We start from the raw sequence: 15,778 nt of genomic DNA, 5'->3' as shown, positions 1-15,778 counted from the left end.
CAATGCACGATTGGTAATAATACAGGAAAAAGCAGAACAAATGAGCTGCTTATTTTTATTTCTAACTAAAATAGTCTTGATGGAAATTCAGTGGAATCAGTCCTTGTGCCATAGTAGCTGGAAGCTTGGAGTCTACTCTTAGATTTTTAGCTCACAGCCCTTATGGATATATACAATAAATGAATTATTTGATATAATGTGATTACTTTGATGCAGAAAGAGAAATGCAAAATGTGTTCGTGTGCACCAGAAGTCTGAAATAGCACTGTCCTATACTACAGATGATCTTTTCCTACATAAAACCATGTAAAGATGAGGTGAGGTCTTGAAAAAGTCTTTGGGAGAAATTTGAGTGATGTGTTGCTGTGCTGGGTAACGATATCCCCTCATTCATTTATTTTATGGACCCTTTGTGAACAGAACATCCATGGGAACCTGCTCTGTTGTTTTAGTTGGTGTTAAGATTGAAATTAGGATGGAATCAATTTATAATATTACAGTAAGTGGGTAGGAAAGCAGAGCACTTTAATAAAGCAGCTTCTTAATCATAGAAGGAGGATTCTGTAAGAATAATTGGCGCATACAGGTGGAGTCATTCAGTGTTTTCTTTCACGATCTCACTGTTAATAAAGTTTTGCTTTAATTCTCTGTTACCTCAATGAATCCAAATATAAACTGAGCAAATATACGTATGCCATGTAGGCATACGTGAAACAGTTTGTAGAAGCTTCTCTGTAAGTAAATGGTAAAATGGAGTTTCATTCAAAACCTTTATGTGTAAGGAACTTCGCAGAGCAGTTTCCCATGCTTTCTCCCTGCTGAGTGAGGGATTTGCAGCTTAAATCCTCTAGATGGTGCTACAGCTACAGCATATCCCAGTGAAGTCGATGGTAAGTTCGGAAGAAACCCTTTTGCTCGCTTAAAGGGCATCTCCCTTAAGTCGCGTTCTGTACAGGATTACTGACTTCAGCCACGATGCTGCTTCCAGGTTGATTACTTATCTTCTTATAGTTACGAATAGAGCAGGGGGTTGTAGAGATATCGGAGACTTGCAGGAACTGTTCTGTGCTCAAATTATCCCCTCCTCACCCCAAATGCCCACAACACACCTCCTAGAGCACTGCTGGGGGCAGAGGTGTCCAACTGCAGCCTGCAGTGCTGAGTAAGTGACAGCAATAAGGACCTCTTCGGGCATCCAGCAGATGCTGCTGCTTTTGTATGCTAATGGAAACTTTATGAACCATTCTCTTCCTTCTGAGAGCTGATATAAGTACGTGAAAATCGCTTCCTTATATCAAGAGCAAATTGATAATAGCCTTGGTTCACTTGTAGAGGCACTTTATTTGATAATTGCTGAAAGCTTACACAGAGCTTCATCAAAATTAATATTTGATATTCTGCCAGTTTTCCATGTACTGGAGCAGCTGAGCAAAATCTGAGTTGTGAGCCCTTTGCTGCCTGGGTTTTTAAACCCTCCATTTGGAGGTTTTGGGGCTGGGATGTGAATCTGCTCTATTACGTTTCCTTTCTCACCTCTGCACTCAAGGTAGACACTCACAGTCCCTGCTACTGTGGTTATCTCAGTGTGTAGTTCATTCACAAGTGGCATTTCAGCTCATCAATGGTGCTCCCAAACATGGGAGCGTTGGGTGGCCAGATGTGGTGTTTTATCTGGTCTTCTGTGGATATATAATCACAAAGAATGTACATCGCAAAGGAAGGTGCATTGCAATATATGCTAATGTTCCATAGTCCTGCTCTGGTAGGGAAACACTCCCTGAAGCAATAAGAATTTAGAGAATGGCTCTGATGGCTGGATGGTACTGAGGTTAATACTGTTACTGATAATGATAGCTGTGTTGTTGTTTAACTTGTGTGGAGACAAGTAGTATGAAAAGAGGGGCATAATGCTGAAGGGAACCAACTCTCCACTCTTTGTTGTAATAGAACCTTATAGAGATGTAGACTATCTATAAAACTAGTAGAGAATTGAGGTAAAATTTATTCACTCATATTGATGTTGTTTTTGGATAAGAAAAGAGCTATATTTCCCATTATTGAGTGTTCTGGGGGTATTTTATGGAAGTTGCGATAAATATAGTCCTGGAATGTAAGCTGTAGTTTTGTGCTATATTCTCATGTTTCTTATTTCTTCATCTCAGAAGATGAAGTTTGACCCAGAAATAAGAGTTCGAAAAGAACATAAAAACTCGGTGTTTTAAACCTAGGACATCTGCAGACACCTCAGTAAGCATACGGACATAATTAGATGTAATGAGAACAATAACAGCTCCCTTACTAGAGAGAGACTGCCTGAAGCAATTTTGCTCTTTCCTAAGGGCTTTTTTAGGTAGATATAAAGAGAGTTTGTAAAGTTAATTCCTAAGAATTACTGGAACTGTTGCTCCTAGAACTGGGCACAAAGAACAAGATGCATTAGGGTTAGTGCAGCTAGAGCTGTGTTCTTTTTGTTATAAGAGTTAATATTGTATTGGTTTTAATCCTTTTTTTTAGGGGTTTTAAGGTTGCGTATCTATTTCCAGAAGCAAAAAGTAAATTCAGTCGTAAAACAGAAAGCTTTCAGAAGTGATCCATGGCCACTGTAAGGCTTCTGAGGAGGAGTAAGGATTTACACCACACTGAGTTGTTTTATAGCCCAGCACCGCAGCCTCAACACTCGCATTCTCCCTGCGTATGTCACTCTAACTTTGTGACCCTTTAAATACTGCGATCACCTTCTTTAGTTCCATGTGAGATTACCAGTAAAGTGCATTATGCAGTCCAGTCCTTTTACAGCTAGAAGGCTTACTAAAATTGCAGCACAAAGGAGGTGCTAAATGTGCGATGGAGCGGCGTCAAAGCAGCATCCTGTGACGAACTTCTCTGGGGCTCTTGGAACTGGCAAGATGTCAAGTAAATTTAAATATATGACTTCAACATCATTAGAGTGAAACCAGAAGCCACAGTGAAATACCGTATGCTGTCTTTCATGTGGTGGAAATGCTTCTATGCGGCCGTACATGTAAATTAAAAAATAGCCCCTGGCACATGGTTTCCAAGTAACCAACATATAAACATGGGTACATGCTCTTCAAACACCACTTGTGTTACACCATCAATCAAGAGCATGGGATTCCATGTTCTCTTTCAAGTAGATGCTTTGTGCATCATCTGTAGCAGTGATCCGTGGTGTGAGGGCAGAGCTTCTGCCAGGTGCTGAATGCTGAGATCCCCATCCCATCTAATCCAGGGCCTTTCCTCTGCTTTGAGTGTCACGTTAGTGTTTTCTAAGAAGCAGGGTTCTGGAATATAAGTTTTCATGACAGCTTACCGAGAAGGGCAGTTTGCTTTGTTTCTCTTGGGAAGATCTCATCTCCTGTGCAGACTGGCCTTTAGAAGCTGCCACTTAGCAGGCTGTGTGAACACATCACAGTTAGGGATGGCGTATTCCAAAAGCCTGCTGAACCCAGGGGAAACTGTGAAATGGGGAGCTGCAGCACCAGAAGGTGGTGATGTCCATCCTGTTATGCTGACATCCTGCTGTCTGTATGGATTTAAGGCAGTGTCCAGCTTCAGCTCTTCTCTACATTTGAAGAAGTTTTCTGATCATCTAAGCAGTTTTTCTAAGCCTCTGTTGCTCTGCATGTTTGGGTCTTCTTTGATCCATTAAATATTTAATTTTTTAAACAAGTTTTTCATCTCATCCACCAAGAATGTGCACGAATAAAAAATTCAAAAGCCTTGCCAGCTTCCTTACATACATCAGCTATTGTGAGAAAATCAGCTCAGTGGCAATTCAGTCCTTAAGTGTTATCACAGTCTGTAAGTGGCTCTGCAGAGTGATGGTATTTACAGGCTTCCAGGCTGTGATTCTTTGATTAAAGAAGTGATCTGTGCTGTGCTAAGACTGTTTAGCAGCATTTGCTGTAGTGTCGTCTTCCTTTGCTCCGACAATGGAATGTGAGCCTTTTTGGCTTGCGTAGCCCAGAGGTTTATGCAGAGCAAACCTCTCAGACTCTCACACGTGATGCTGCATTTTGAGCTCAACTGTCCTTATGAAGTTTTTCCTCTGCCTGCTTATAGTGATGAAACAGCCCTGCCCATGGCTGTGGGTTGCTGAAAGCTGTCGTTAGTGGGTCCCCTGAGCGGGCTGCTGAGTGGTGGCATTGATGCAGTAGGTGTGATATTTAAATAGTGCTTACTGATCAACCAAGCTTGACGTAATGTGGAGCTGTGAGAAGAAGGTGAGCCTCCATTCCACGTCTAGAGGAAATAAGCAAGCAGGTGTGGTTATGGTTTGTGCCCCAGTGCTGGGTGTGTGCCACAAGTCAGTCACTTCCTTGTCAGGCTCTATTCACATGCATGTACTCTTCCATTTTTTTTTTGCTCTTAAATAATTTCAAAGGGGAGTTTCTGTACTTTGCTCCATCATCTTGGATTACATTTAGTGCTGATGAATTTTTGGTGACACAACTGCTGCCGTGCCTCTGTGCCGTCAGTGCACTTTGACTCCTCGACTGCTGACAGGAGGTGCTGAGAAAAATCAATGCTTTGAAGAATGTTCTGAACATTTCTCACTGAAAATTTAACGCTTTCTGGGAAATAACCAAGTTACACAGTAGCTCTTGCAATTGGGTGAAGTACTTCGATGTGGCCTAAGGAATGGGACCTTTGAGGATGGTTGCTGGCTCCTTTGAGAATGGCACTTGATTCATGTCCATCTTTGGTCAAGAATACCTTTTAGTTTGGATTTGATCAGCAGTTGTACCACAGTGATGTAGCTCTATTTCTGGCCTGGTTTTATGCTCAGTGAGAGTGCTGTGTTTAGAGCATAAATATGTTAATAACCTTCACCTCTTTTAGAAAACCTACTCAAGAACTAAAATTGTCAACTATTGGTAAATGTCTGGTTAGCCAACCACTTTGTGAAGATATGCTTTGAAGCAGACTGAGCTTTTCTGTGCAGTGATAAAGTCATATGGTATCCTGGGAGGGTTAGATCTTCTTCCAATGGCTCAGCTCATTACAATCACTCTCAGCCTTATACAGAATCACAGAATCACAGAATTGTAGGGGTTGGAAGGGACCTCTAGAGATCATCGAGTCCAACCCCCTTGCCAATGCAGTTAGAATGATAGAGAGAATGATGCAAGTTCCACTTGCAGGAAAACAGTGAATTGATATTAGTGTATGTAATGCCTGAAGAGAATTGAATGCGGTGTAGTGAAGATGATGTGAAGACTGTCAGTATTCACTGATGTGTGCAGTTCTTTGGTAAGCTCCTGAACCTGACCTGTGCCTCCATCTTGAAGACTGGATGGAACATTGCACTTCAGAGTGGATTGGAGCTGTGAGTCTTCTGACCAGTACATCATGTCTGACAATATTCTGTGTACTGACATTCTACAGACAAGTGAGAAACACTTTGCTGTATACATCTCAAAAAGGAGGTGTCTTTTTTTTCAGTGCTAAGATTTTACGTTGTGTTGGGGATCTTTAGTTCTGTAGACTCACGGTAAATCAGAAGGGATTGGCCTGTTAAAGATGTGTTGTGTGATATTGAGCAAACTACTTTGCTTCTCCATGTCTCTGCTTCCCTCCCGCTCAGTCAGTTCCAGAGCGCAGCCTTATGCTGTGTGCTTGCTCCATGCCTTATGCAGCCCAGCCCTCATCTATGCTGGGGCCTCTAAATACCACCACTGCATAAAACGAAAATAATCCTCCTCAAAACAGGAATGCAGGCTGGGAACTTTGAAAGGGCAGAAGAATGAGTCAGTTTTCATGGACTTGTTTGAAAGTCAAAGCCTTGCGTTCAGAGGCTCAAGGCAGTTTGCCGAGCCCCAGTCCTGTTGCTGTTGGCTTCAGTGAAGTAGGACAGCAGAACAGACTCCAGAAATCTTCTGTTCTATCTATCTCCCCTTTTAGATGTCGCAAGGGAGATTTTTAGCGCAGCAGATTGAGCCTCAGATAAGATTACATGCTGTAATTACCAGTGGGATTTATTTGTCCAATTCTTTAAGCACTGAGTGGAAAAACGCACAGACATCCCTTAAGTAAGGAAAAGGCTTGTGTCTGCAATCTTCCACTCGTAACTAAGTGAAGAGTAGGACGACATGTAAGTATGGAAGGGCAAAAAAGTAAATAAAGTATGGAAACAAGCATTGAGATTTTTCACATATTTAAAGGGGTATTTCAGGTAGTTACTGGATGGCTGTAAGGTTTGGGTTTTTAAATGTTGATTTTTAAGCTGTAAATGTAAACTAAATTAAAGCAATAGTTCTAATTAAATTTGTGTTGGCCGTGGTATCACGCTACTTTAAAAGTCACCAGAGACACTCAAGTTGCATTTAAAATCTGCTATTGTAATTAGTGATATCTACATTTATTAGGGTGATAACTGCACTTTAATGCATCCGCTGCTAAACAAAGCTACTAAATCTAGACAGCTCTAATAACCATGTTGGTTTCAACTACACTTTATTTCCTTGGCCGTCCTCTTGGATGAGCTTACGTACAGAAACTAAGCTTTAGAAAGCTGATCAGGAGAAGGGGCGGAAGTCAGGGGATAAAACGAAATGCTTTCCCTTTTAGAACTGTTTAGAGATGGAATTGTCTGATCCAGTCTGTCACCTCCCTGTCTGAAGTGCTGCTCCAGTTTCCATGCTGAGCTGGGTGTCTTGAAGACTTTCCATCCTTTGTTTCACGTGGTGTCCCAGGAAGGGGGGAAAGCGTGACTGTAGCTAAAATGGGGAGCGCTCAGATGCTGTCATTCCATCTGCTGGAATTGCTTCTTCCAGTGAAAGCTGAATGTGGGGCTGCTAGTGAGGGATGCTTTCATGTAACCCGAGTGCTAATGTCAGTGCAGAGTGGGGAAGAACTTAAAACTAAAATAATTTGACTCCTTGCTGAGCTGCATCAGCATCCTTGATCCAAGATCTGCCAAACTCCTTGGTTTCATGTTGTCCTCTTCTTCCACGTGCAAAAGAAGCTTTACTGAGGTCCCAGCAGTTCTTTCCCTGTAGCTGTAATCCTCGATTTAAGATTCACTTACATGGCTTTGACCGTACTATGCAGTGTAAGGGGGCTGAGATGAGGGGAGAAGATTCAGCTGAAGGGTTTGGAGTAATTTCTGTAGAACCGTATTGATTTCATCTCTATTAAATTCATTGAGTTTTCCCATAAGGGCTTTTTAATTTAACTGTTTCTAAAAAATGCTGCACAAATTACCTGGCAAGAATGCAGTGGAGTTGTAAGTCCTTGGGGCAGTCCCTTAAAGGCAGAGCAGTAAAGTTGGGTGAACTATTCACAGCCAGGCATCCCCATTGCATGAATTTACCGCTTAGTCTGTTTGCAGATTACTGACAAACAGCCTCTGACTTATTATGAATTTGGTCATTACCCCAAATTATTCGATGCCTGGTTTATGCAACGCAGTTCCAGCTTCAGGGCTGCTGGCAAACTGATCCACAAGTATTGTTTAAATTCCACTGTTTGTAATTCTTACCGAAAAGCCCCATAAAACTCAATAGAGGCCTGGTGTTTTATTTCTGGGCACATCTATAAAACGTAGCAGAAAATTATATCCTTGCCATAAAATTCTATAGCTCAGTTTAAAGTAGTTATAATTTTCTACTGATTTCTGTGTGGTTTTAGTATCGTTTATATATAACAAATGTTTCATCATTCTTTCTCAGGTTTTTGTAGTTTCTGAAAACAGAGTTGATGATTGGGATGTAAATCTTTGGAGATTGACCTCTTTAATCCTTGACTTTGTTTGGTTAAACATCAATTATGTTGATGCCTTTATAAGACCGTCTTTCACTATTGGGTGTAAATCCGTATCAGGCCCTGCTTGATTTTGTCTGCTATTAATCCTGTAATGAAAATTCAGGCATATAAAAAGAGGCCGCTTTACATGTCAGACCATGAGGTTTCTCAGTTGTTTTGGGTGGAGATAAATGTCCTGGTCTGTGATAGCTCAACATCCAGCAGGAACTTAGGGTGTTTCTCATATCACACCTCAGATACCAACTTGTGCTGACCTGCTGACGGGAGGCAGGGTAGTAGTTTACCTGCTACCTCTGCTGCTCTGAACAGAGGTGTTGCAAGCTGCTCAGATACTGAAGGGATTAAAACGTCACTGGATGATAGTTTTACAATGTATTGTTGTTTTTGTGATAAAGAATAAAATATACAGTGTGAAACTTTCTGGATAGTTCTAAGAATCTTAATTCCTTTTCTGTCCACTTGCTTCCTCTGGGCTGTGCTTTGTACATTCCTGGGATTATCAGGTTAAGGTGTAATGGATTAAATGTGGTGAGGCTGTGGAAGGGAAAGCTGTTGTTAAGGAGCATCAGTTATCACTCGGTTCTTCTGAATCCATCAGGAGAAGGTTTGAAAGCCTTGATGCCTGTCAGGAAAGCGTTACTGGTTGTGATGAATTGCGTGCTTCTTAAATACGATCTTCAGCAACACAGGGATTCTGCTGAAGTTAATGGTATCATCTTGTTCAACAGGAAGGAATAGACATCATGTGGCTGCCAGAGATACGTGCTACAATAGAACTTAACAATAGCGTATTTCTTGGCGGAGATTTGGAAACTGGGATGTGTTGCTGTGAGTTCCCCAGAATACCTTCAGTGTTAGACTGACATTTCTCTTACTGTTATCAAGGTCATGTCCTTATTCTACCAAACTTTCCTCCCAGAAAGACTGGATCCTTCCTGCCTTGCCTTCTTACATCTCCAAGTTTTCAACACTCTTGCAGCGTATTCATGAGTCTGGCAATGATGTTCTGTGCAGTTGTTTTGCTGCTGTCCTATCCTGGCTCAAGAGGTGAGTTGAGCTGGTTTAAGGGAGGATTGGCAGCTTTTATGGAGTTCCTTTTAACTTACAGGAAAATTAGTTTAAATGGATCCATTTGTTACTACTCAGTGCAGTTAAAAAGAACATTAGAGAAATTTCATCAGCATTAGTTTACTACATTATTAATAAAGTTATCATTAAAATCTCAGCAGTTGCTCTGCAAAGCTATTTGAACTATCACAGTTATCTTTTATACTTAGCATGGGAATAACTGCAGCATCTCAAACCGCACTGTGGTTCCCACACACTCGAAAGCTGGTGTAAATCTGCCTTGTCCTTCTCTAGTCTGTAACATCTGGGTATTTAACAGCTGTGGTGTGTATTCATGTACTGTTTTTAGGTAATCTTGTAAATCATGGAAAATGGTAAAAAAAGTAAGTCTGGTAACGAAAAGGTGCTTCACTTTTCTGCCACGCTGTCATGAGAACTTCCTTGATTCCTATTTTGTTATAAGGGTTTTCTTCAGAGTCACCAGTTCTAGAAGTAAGTGGGCACGATTTATTTACACGATAATGCAGAAAACGAAGTTTTTTTCATCATCTCTTTCCTAAAAACTTGAATGATTTTTTGAAGCCCTCTCATACAACTTTTTAGTTATACAAATGTTTACTGCAAACTAAATGTGAATGGAATGATGCATAGTATTGTGAATTTGAACTTTGTTTCTAATAGTGTTCCTGAACAGCCTAAACTGATTTGTTCTATGCTTCTATAGAGGTCTTTTCCAACCTTGCTGATTCTATGATCCTAAGATCATCCAGTCCAACCTTCCACTTATCACCAACGCTTCCCACTAAACCATGTCTCTTGGTACAATATGAACGTGGGCTTGGAAATGAGTCCTGGCCTTGGCTTTCTAGGTAGAAGACAGCCAAGGAGATGAACTGCTCTGCTAACAGTGGTGAGGCACTGGGTCTCCTCTGCCCCTGCAGTCATCCATGTGTATTCAAAAACAACGCCCCCAAACTGATTACAAGAAAAACCCCACATATGCTTCAGCACTGCCCTTTGTACCGCGCATACGAGTATATTAGGAGAGATGCATTCAGGAGTCTGAGTCAACCATGTTATGTGGCATTTTTGACATAAAAGCTACTTTGTGAGCATATAGTGGTTTCTTGGGCTATTATCATGGTTAGGTTCTGTCGTTTATTTTCCTTTTGGAATGCATTTACATTCTTGAAATGTTCAAACTGAGCGGTACCTCTGAGGACTTTGTAAAGAAAGAACTGTGAAAAGGACTCCGACCTTGCTGCTGATTACCAAAGGATCCCCCTGTTCATTACCTTGGTAATAATTTATTAGTAGGGCTTTGTTCCTGTTTTGACATGGGTGGGTTTAGTCAGCCCGATCTGCAAGTTCCCAGCCGATATCAGAATCCAGCTTTTATAACCAGCATTTCTGCTTGTGAGCATTCATGTTCCTTTTGCTAACGGACTGAAAGATATGTCCAGGAAAGGATCTGGCAACCAGCACATGACTCATCTTATAGAAATATCACATCTCTGTCTAAGCTGACACCACTCAGAACACACTTATGGTGATGCTTCCTGAAGATAGATGTGTTAAGCTTCTGCAAGTGCCTGTTTGCAGGGGGAATTTCTGAGCTATTTAGGAATATCTTTAGAATTAACTTATATTCCCAAGAATTTCATCCCTTAGTTGTCCTTTCAGAAATCTGGGTTGTGGAAATTTGTCCTGGCAAAGTCCATGTAAGTTCACCATGTCAGCGATGGGAGGTGGTTAGCAAATAGTAGTTAGTGAGGATATGGCTGTTGTTTGTTAACATCCTGGTGCTGCTGGAGGTCAGTGCCTCAGACATGAGGCTACATAGCCGAGGGAAACCACAAAGCTTAAAACTTAAGTTACTCTCATTGATTGTTATCTTTCTTTGATCTTTCTCTAATCTGTGCTAACAAGGTCATCTCAGACCTCAGGGGTGTGGGTTAGGTTTAAAAGAAACTGTTCTAGAATGACCTAAATATACTGTTGATACAGATTTTCTGATTAAAATCTTACGTTTCTTCAGCAATTGAAACTTACCAAGTAGCACTGAGGTATGAGAAACCTCATCCTTTTAAATTAACCTCTTCATTTAAAAGCTAAGAGCTGTTTTGCTATTTCTCAGATGGTTGCATCTTTCCTCTCTATTGTATAGAAAAGGACTGAATCTCAGTGCATCCTGCGGCTGAAGAAAGTGTGTTCATTCATTAAGGCAATTCAGAACAATCTCACTGGCCTTGTGAGCTCATGTCAGGCCAACAAACTGCTTAGTGTCAATCAGGATGAAGGATGCTTCATTTTTCCACCATTCAGCCTTCCAGGAAACATCCTGACCTTCTCAGAAAGACCGGGGAAAAATGTTCCCTGGAATACTGGCAGGCTCTGAGGCAGCTTAAAATGAAGTCCATGTGCAGCATGGGGAATGTGCATAGACTCGTGTTCAGAGAGCTGACCAGATGGAGGCCTTGCTTAGATTTCTGTTCTTTTAAGGAAGGTATTTTGTCGTGTGTGACTTTTCAAGAAAGAAAAACACAGTCGTTGATTTCTTTTTGAAATGTCCTTTTCCCTTCTCTCTCTCTTTATTTTGGTTTTGAAATTGGCTCTGCTCTCATATTTGGAGAAAAAGGTACAGGCCAAAAAAAAAAAAGATCAAACTGAACCCAAACCCTCTGTTTCACAGTATGATTAAAGAGCTGCATTTCCCCAAGCAGCCGTGTCGCAAGATGCCAAGTGCAGGAGGCGTTAATCATCTGTGCCTTATCTCTATGAGAAGCCATCTTCAAAGCAGAAAGGAGGAGAGCTCTACCCTCTGGAGATAAATGGCATATCGTAAATAGTGCGAGGCACTCAGATACTGTGATTATGAGCTCTATAGAAATACCTATAAATAATATCAGGAGGTGCCCAGATACTAGAGCTTACATATGAAAATAAATAAACCACATAAAAATCTGACAAGATTCAAGCTTCTCTCCTGTATAAGGACTCTTCGCTTTCTTTTTCTCCTTGCAGTCTGGCAGCAGGATCTCAGTCCTCGTCCTCACCTTGCAGCCCCTTGACAAAAAGCAAGTTGCAATGTAAGATACCATGAAAGCATCAGTTGAGGGTTGAAAACTCTTACAGGCACACTTAGCTGTGTTTCCTTTCCAAACAGTGAATGTAAAAAGAAAAAAAAAGTTCTGCAAGCAGCTTCTAGGGTCTGAAGTTTGGGGTTTGTACGTGTGGAACATGGAGGTGAAGGTTCTGACACAGCAAGCAATAGGCACACTGCTGCCTTAGCTGAAGCCTCACAAAGCTGCTTGCAGCAATACTACATGAGCTTTGGGGTCTTCCCACTTGGCTGCTGGAGGGCTCTGTTGTTCATTCAGCATGATCGATAACTAAAGAAAAATAAAAGTTGCATTGACTGGAATTACTCCTTTTTGCATTGGAATGGTTGGTTTTTTTCCTAAGTAGTTTTAAGCTGCCTTAGTTTTATTTTCTCATCAAATGTTTGCTATTAATACTACTCCTCTCTTGACATCACTTACATGATAAGCAGGTTCAGAAACTCTGAACTACCCACTGTGTGTTGACAAGATTGTGGAGTTGTTGGCAGTGTTAATGAGCCTCACCAGCAGTGACATTCCTTGCAGTGTGGATAATTGCGAAAGCAAAAAACACTGCGGCAAAATGAAGAGGATCACTTCTAAATGTGAAGTAATATTTGGGCAGAGCTGGTTGGTTTCGCCTGGTGAGGGTGGTACGTTCAGATTGGAGCACACACAGCTCCTGTCCCACACATTCCATCCTGTGCACAAAAACCAAAGCTTTGCATTAAATCGCCATGGGCTTCTTTTCAGGTCTTAGCAAGTGCTTTTATTTGTCTCTTGTGCTCATCTACTGTTTCATTTAAAGAAAATTAATATTTAAGCAGCATTTTTAAAAGGGGAGGAAAGCTCACTTTCTCTTATATGCTCAATTTTCTTTTATGTCATTGCTCATAAATGAAGAACTAATGAAGTTGCCTGTGTACCAATTGGTTTTACTAATGGTCTTGATTTGGTACGGTGCTGTACAGAAGGGAGCAGGATTTCCCTCAGGTAATGCTTTGGAGCATGCTGAGAACACCTGTATTCTCTACAGTATACATAGTTAAAATAAAACTGCTGAGCTTTGAACCTGGAAGAGTAAAAACAGAGGTGATGAGTTCCCTAGAAAGGTTCTGAGGAGAAAAAGGGTTATTATTAAGTTTTTTCTTTTGATTGGAAATAAATGAGGCATCAGCCCTAAGGTGTGTGTTGGGGTTTTGTGGTGTTGTGACACACTGCAGGGCTGTGCGTATCCCTGCTTGTTTTGCCAACTTTTCTTATGGAGAGAAAATCTCAACTTGTGCTTTGGTTTAAGCAACTGCAAGTCTGTGAGGAGCAAAGTGTGCTGAATTGTTGTTGATGGGCACTCAGCCTCAGATCCAGAAGCTTCAGCAGTTTCAGAATCTCATTTAGTCGCATGTGCTTGAACACACAGCAAAACCTATTTCATTACTTGGTACAGAGAAGAAGCATTAAGAAGACCAGAGAACCAGGAAACTCCAGAGAAGTTTCCAGTTATTTTTCTCTTAAAGATTCCTTTCATCGAGTAAGGTCAGTGGATGCAGCTGTGTTTGAAGAGTGAGCACTGCAGCTCCGATGATGTCAAGGTGTGATTTGATTGAGGCAGAGTTCAGGTTCGGAGCAGACATGCTTGGATTTCATGAGGAGGTGTTTCTTCTGGAAGCAGTTGTAAGAAATTGTGGGCAGATACATGTATGTAATTCTATGACTTTAAAGAAGAAAGTGCAGTTCCTGTGCTTTAGTAGCATCTTTTTGTATTAATAGGAATTTGATCTTTATAGTCAGGATTTTAGGAGTATATTCACTACATATAACAGAATATTTTCCCAGTCTTGCTGATCTGTCTTTCAGAGCTGCTTTATTTGCTCTGACTGGCAGTTGTCATGATATGTACTACTGAACACAGCTCACTGACTCAAAATACAACAACTCTGTGATCTTGCATCTCACTTCAAATACTTCTTACAGGAGATGGCTCGCAGTTGTGGCATTGCTCACACACAACCTATGCGTCTTCTATCACCCCATAGTTGGATGAGTGCCTTTTGCTTTCCCTCTTTCAGCCTTGGGTCCTTCACTGTGTGTGTGGAAATTTACCTGCTCAGATCTTCTCAGAAGTAATAAAAATTCATGGGAATTTGGGCCAAGTCCTTGAGTTAAATAATATTTTGGTATGCAGTTATTTTGGTAAAGTTCACTCAGAGCTCATTCACTGTTTCAAGCAGCCAGTATGTGGTTTTTTTGTGGAAGAGAAATAACATGTGAGAAAACACTCAGTCACTGAAGTGTTGAATGTTCTTTTCCTATAAGCTACGTCATAAATCAAGGATGCTTTCAAAACTATAGTTTGATTGAATATGGATAAATAGATTGATTATACTTCTTTTAATTATGTGTATAAACGTCACTGACTTCATTAGCTAGTAGTCTAGTGGGTATTTATTGTGTCCAAATACCTACTTGGAGTAGTTTCTAGTTTCAGAGCTGTCATTACATGTTTAATGGGGGCTGTCAGACCCTTGCCCACGCACTGCCATGGAGCCTCGCTATCTGGGCAGTGATTGTCAGCTGAGCCTGGGGTTCTGTGTAACACAGCCCTGAATGCTGTTGGGAAACAAGGGATCCCAGTGGGGCCAGCTCTTCAGAGCTGCAGCTGTGCACAAAGCCTGATAATTACCAACACAGTGTGATATCTTTGCTATCGTTTGCAAGTACAGTTCCTGCAGGTGACATTTGCATGCAGTACTGGTGTGTGTGTGTGTGTGTGTGTGTACTGGAGAGCTTCGTGCTTCAGGTTTATGCAGATGTGGTCTCATCCTGGGAAGCTTAAACACCGAGTAATTTGTACACTAGGATGTGCTTTTCTGTGGTCATGTCTGTCTTGATTTGCGTTGTTACCAAATGAGCTTATCAGTTCCTGAGTTTCTTTAATGACACAGAAAGAAACTTCCTATGTGATTTTTTTATTTATATTTTTAATTTTAATTTTTATTTTACCTTGAATTGATGAGAAATGTTGATGTTTGGACACTGCTGTTTTTCTGCTGTGACCATCAGTTAATAACAATTCTTAAGTGAGATGATTCCTCCTTTTTTGCCAGAGAACTGGAAGCCCATATTCACATTATTGGGGATCGTTTCCATATTGGTATCTAAGAGCAAGTGAACTTGTAAGAAAAAGAGAAGAAAAAGAGAAGTGGAAGTTATTAATCTGTGATTTAAGATGTGTCACCAGCTGGGTTGGACTGTTGAATCATTTGATAGATCCAAACCAAAGCGTGAAGCTGTGAAAGTGTTTGAAAGACCAAAAAAAGCCCCACCAAAACTTGAAAGATTTTCAGAGGTTTCCACACATTGAATAAGTCAGTCATCACTTCTATTTCCAGGATGGCTCATGGAAAACATCTGAGAATGTGGTCTCTCTTCTAATTAAATTCTCATCTTTGCCCAAGTGGTTGAAAGGGCAACTGTCTTAAACCTTTGAACTTTATTTGTAATACAAAGCTTCAATTAGATAAAAGGCAATAATTAGCAAATTTTTTATCTTTGGGCATAATTAAATCTTTAAGGAAGGACATCTTAATCAATGAATTGTAATGACAAGTTCATAAATTAATTAATTCTTCCAATGAATGTCTGGCAGAAATCAATGGGTGTTAAAAGAGATTTGGGAGGAGGGGACGTGGCTGTAGAAACACTGTAGCTCAATTACATTTGGTTTAAAGAATCTCATCTATTAAGTATTAGCTTTTTCAAAAGATGATCTATTATTTAAAGGGAGATCATTAAAATATTAACCTCTAATATTGTAGAGCCTT

General features: G+C 40.7%; 1 protein-coding gene across 1 annotated transcript in view; it reads left to right on the top strand.

Annotated features, from left to right (window-relative positions):
* LOC107319375 (uncharacterized) overlaps nucleotides 1–15,778 on the top strand; it is a 343,742-nt gene that overhangs the window by 1,665 nt on the left and 326,299 nt on the right. The gene's annotated exons all lie outside the window — the stretch shown is intronic.

Source organism: Coturnix japonica, chromosome 6, assembly GCF_054131305.1.
Source record: "Coturnix japonica strain WE chromosome 6, WE-NBRP24, whole genome shotgun sequence".
NCBI classification, from domain to species: Eukaryota; Metazoa; Chordata; class Aves; order Galliformes; family Phasianidae; genus Coturnix; species Coturnix japonica.
This window is presented reverse-complemented; position numbering and strand designations above follow the sequence as displayed.